The following is a 5,701-nucleotide window of genomic DNA, read 5'->3' as shown; positions in this document are numbered from 1 at the left end:
AAATTTTTCGGTGGAATCTAGCAAAATATTTAAAAAAACGTGAGAACACATGCAAATGTTTGAAGTAGATATTTGACAGTATAGTGTGACAAATTTGAGAAAATAATTAGGGTATGAAAATTATGAATGGGACATTTAAGGCACGTGCAAAACACATAACAAGATTTGATTAATCATAACCGACAAATTGAGTGAGATTTGTCCTACTCGTAGGGGGGACACGAGGGCTTGATCTTATAACTCACGAGCTGTTGAATATGAGAGTACACTTGTGTTGGAGAAAGTAATGGCACTTCTAATACTCCAACTACAACCTTACTATCTCTCTCTCTCTCTCTCTCTCTGGATCTAACTCATACTTAAACTACATTTCACCATACAAAGTCAATTTTCTAGTTTAGCATTTTAAGAATGACGTGGAAACACTATATTCAACACAAATAAATACCATACATTAGAAAGAATTAGAAATTAACCATCCCAAAGTAAATTTGAAGATCATAAATTCCATTTTTTTCATATGAATTTGACTGTGATTCACGTAACCGGTGGCATAGCTTCATCGGCGTTAGGTGATTTCCACCCCATTTTGTTGCCAGATCCACTGAAACAACGATAGTAAAGTTAGATTAGTGTGTTTGGTGATTAAGGAGTTCACATGCAAGTAAGGACGTGTAGGAGAAAGATAAAAGTTCACACGTGTGGAAAATACACATTTTAGTTCATTTTCTAAAAATTATTTTTTTTCGAAATATTAATATTTGAATGTGTCAATTTGAAATATCTATTAACACAAAAAATATTTATTTATTTTTTAAATTGAATATCAAATCATATCAAAATTTAAGATTAAGATATATTTAATTCTTAAATATATTATTTTAGTCCTAAGTTAAATTAAAAATAGAAGAAGACAAGTGTATGATGTTGTTTTACTAATATTATACATTTTGCACTGTGATTTAAAGAAATGCCAGATAGAAAAGGAATAAAAAGAATAAATTGTAGTGTATTTCTTCTGGCTAGTATTGATTTAAAAAATAAATAAACTGTCCTTGAAACGACAAAAGATCTTGAACCCCAAACTATTGCAATCCGTGCAGAATTGGTGAAAACCGACAAGAACGTCGTGTTGTACATATATAGTTGCTTTTATTTTTATATACTTTTCTTTAATGTAGATATTTGTCTAAAACAATTAAACCACTAGTAAAAAAAATACAGATATCAACTCGTGTATTTGGTAATGGTTTTATTCAACTGAATCATAAAATGACACTTTTATAATTATTACAAAAATACATGTTTCGGTTAAAAGGGAATTAAAGTTTAAACAGGTTTATTGTTTTGGTTTTATAAAATATGGAGGTAAAATTCTTTTGTAAAATTTGACTTTTTAACCGACTCATTTTTAATTAGGTCTATGACATTTGCTGTTTAGAGAACCGAAGCTATAAAGTCTTTATGTTTTGATTATGACATGAATCGAGTCATAAAATAACTAAAAATATTATTTTTTGAAAACAAAATTGGAGACTTTAGGCATCGACTCTTAATAAAATCGAGGCAATGAATCCCTTATTGCTTCATTTAATGAAATAACCAAGGTAATAACATCTGTTTCTAGGGTTAAATTTCGCGATGTAATAAAGCCTCTTGCATATTTCTTCTTCATTCTTCTTTGTTTTTTCTGTGTTGTCTTCGTTTTGTTCTCTTTGTTCTCCATTTTTGCGACCATCAACCTCAATAATTCTTCTATTTTTCTTTCATTTTACGTTGAATAGGTATAGGTAAAACTGAGAGTATGGTAAAACGAACTCGAAATGTCTTAAAAATGTTAAAAGGACTAAAAGATCACGAAAACCCCTCACAAAAAAATTTCAGGTCAAAAATCAAAGTCTAAATACTTTTCCAAAGTTTGAAAAAAAACAAAATAAATTCGTGAAAAATAGAAAACGACATTTTCTGAAAAATCTAAAAGGATTATTCATTATTATATGAAGGCATGTCTCTTTCTGTAATATGTTGCTTCTATGATAAAGAATGTTGAAGAAATAGAACTGTTATTTTAAAAAAAATGGACTTTAGACAACAATTGTAGTAAAAACTGAGGCAGAAAAGTATTTATTGTTTCAGTTCTAGATCCGAAACAGAAAATGGTCTATTGTCTCGGTTCTGAATCCAACTAAGATAAAAAATTATGTATTGTCTCCGTTCTAGATTCCCTACAAAAAAGAAGGGCATTACCGAAGGCCAGAAGCCCTCGGAAACAGCCAAAAGCCGTCGGTAAAAGGCAATTACCGAAGGCTTATCGACGGCCAAAGCGCCCTCAGTAAATCTCTTGTCGCTAACATTTACCGAGGGCTTTTGGCCCTCGGTAATTACCGAAGGGCAAAAGCCCTCGGTAATTACCGAAGGCCAAAAGCCTTCGGTAATTACCGAAGGCCAAAAGCCCTCGGTAATTACCGAAGGCTTTTGGCCTTCAGTAATTACCGAAGAGCAAAAAAAAAATATAACTACAGTACATAAGTGTGGGAGTGGATGACAGAGTAATTTGACAAAGATGGAGGCCAGAATTACATAACATAGCTTGATGCAAGCAAAGTCCAAACTAAAAATTGAATGGGAGAAGTGATAGGGGGCACACCCATCAACTGTTTCACAAATTCACTCACAGAAGAAATATAGACACATCCAAAATAGATCCCTCTGTCAACCATGATGCTTCTCTACATCACGTAAGGCTATATATGCATCAAACAGTCACTTCAAAGTTGTTATATACGCAGAAAGCTACACCAAGGTCACATATGACTCTTAGTTACATTGTTCACTGGGACTTCATTACTAAATAGAGTAGATCTTAAGTTCAACATTTGCAGTTTGAAATAAACAAATACATATATAAGAGGGCTATAATAATTCATATCATGTTAGTATTTAATGTTATGAATACACCTGCAGGATGATTCATACAGAAAAGAGAAACTTTCTATATATGCATAGATTCTTCATCCGAGAATAATAATATACACCTTAGAATGTGTGAACTCGTGATACTAAACCACACTGCACATAACAGTATATACAACCATATGTATCTTATAGGTATGCCTGAAATTTACTAGCTCACAGATTAAAGTCATTGATCTTGGTTTCAAGAAGTGTGTGGAGTCAGAAGTGAGGAAAAAGAACTTTTATTCACAAATGTTAAGTAAAGTTTGGCAGCTTATTCCTATATCACAAGATCAAGCACAATCCCCAAAGTGCTTAATTATGTCCTGTCTTTGTCTAAGTTAACAAAGTTGTTGGAAGTTAGATGAATATAGAAAACTGTCTGAGGCAGTGTAATATGACAGTTTAGGTTTGTGGTGTTTGCTTCAAGTCTTGGACCAATGGACTCACACAGAGTTTTGATTCATAATACACCTAATGTTTCTATTCAAATGGAAGAACTTGATTTTTATTATAGTTAATATGAAAGTTAACAAGAGTGTACAGTTTTCTTTTTTCCCTTTTCAATTTAGCAAATAGAGTACTAATCATTTCGTTGGACTTGACGCAACCTCATATAACATTGGATGTACAGACAACATTAATTATTCGTATTGCATGTGTCTACATCAGTTATTAAAGGCTAGAACATGATTAAAACAAAGTTTAAAACAGTGAAGAGGAAATTAAAAGTTGTACGTTTGGTTGCATGGGAGCACAGTTGGTTCCACTGTTATGTCTATGATGAGTGATATGGAAGGTATAAGAGAGATGAAAAAATGAATTAAAAGAGCTGCAAAGTGAAAAAGAGGAATGGAAATTTACGGTGTGAAGGTGGATACTAGTAGATGCACTAGTTAGAGGTAGGTGTCAATGTGCTCATCCCCATATAGGCATAGGTAGGAGCTAAAAATGAGATGGAATTAGACCTAAACCTATAATCTGTTAACTAACTACATGTCAAGAAAGTTGCTTTCCATTAAACATTAGTAGCAGTTGTGGGGCGTGTTAAAAGTTCATTCTCTCCCCCAATATCATGTTATCTTATTATTTTATTATTCATGTCCAACATAGATATGTATCTTTCAAAGGCTACCCCATTAAACCCTATATCCAGCCATTGGCATCAACCTCATTTGTTTACGTACTTACCTAGGCCTTTTATTAATTACATTAAATCTATATCATCATAAGTACACAAAGGGTCCCACCCCTTATTAATTCCAATGTACCAAAATCCCTCCCCTGTCAATGTCCTATTAATCCCACCATATGGCCCACATCATCTAGGCTAATTCAAATTTTTTTTAACACCAACGACTTACTACTTTTCAAACATACCTCTAAACCTAGTATCTACCATTCAACAACTGGAATAATTTTCAATAGGTTATTAATCTTGCCCAAATTCATTGCCACTTCCAAATGAAATAACCTTCAAATTCCATGGTCAACATTATCCTATTCAGCAACAGAGTTCATGCAGTCACAATAACTGATGTGTAGCATCTAATATGAAATCCAAAGATTAACCATTCATGTCATATTATAGTACTCACAACATTTATGATTGCACCGATCACACACAACCAAAGCATCCATAGCCAACTTATATTAACTATACATATAAAGAGACACAGTACATCGATCATGCAACTTTATTCAAACTTACCTATAACTCAGTTTTATTTACCTATACTACAACATTTATCATTTGATTATCATCCATCAATTGATTTAATGCATTTAAAAGTGACAGGACAACATTCCAATAACGCAATATTGCTCACAGCACCATGCTCTCTTCACTTTCAAGCACATTATTACAATACACATGGATTAAATCTTGGCATTTATCACTTCCACATTTAAAACATCTATTTCATGACTCCAGCAACAATTTTACACGATTTAACCCAATCATTCCACATTCTATCATCATTGTACATGTAGAACATAGTACACATATTCACTTTTATATTTCTTATCTCTAAGAAACAGGAAATAAAAAACATCAGTCACCAATCAAAATTGTATCAGTCTCCAAATAAACTGCCCAAGATAGCATCTAGTTAATTTCAGTCAACTTTAATCCATAAATACATTAACTATTAACCCATAAATAACCACTAGAATAGACAGGAAGGATGCACAACAGAGACACCCTTAATAGGTTAATGAGGCACCACGACAGGTACAAAGGCACTTTGTAATATCACATACAGGCAACACTCATCAAATAACATTTACTCACTACTAAAGCATTCACACCCAAGATGAAGTATGCACCAGCCAACATCCTCACATACAACCCAAATCTAATATACAATCTACCACAAGCAATTATGCACTCAACACAGGATACAACAACATTACATTAGTACAACTAGTCAGTAAGTTGAAGACTAATCTCACATCATACAAAAACACGACCTTTTCTTGTGGCAATTGAGCACGACGAGCAGTGGCGGAATAGAGAGTAGGGAATGAAAGAGCGCCACCTACCAACGAACCTCCATCAACATCCACACCACCAAACGTGCACCGTGAAACCGCAATGTTGAATCGACTGACCGCCACCACCCCTGACGTAAACGCCAACTTCCACGAGTCACCACCCTACCGCAAGCGCCACGAACCCTAGCCACCAACGAACCCACCTCCGCGTTAGGAACACAACAATGGCTTACGGTGACCAACCTCAACT

This window comes from Vigna umbellata, chromosome 5, assembly GCF_029865625.1.
Source record: "Vigna umbellata cultivar VRB3 chromosome 5, Vumbellata_1.0, whole genome shotgun sequence".
In the NCBI taxonomy this organism is placed as follows: Eukaryota; Viridiplantae; Streptophyta; class Magnoliopsida; order Fabales; family Fabaceae; genus Vigna; species Vigna umbellata.
This window is presented reverse-complemented; position numbering follows the sequence as displayed.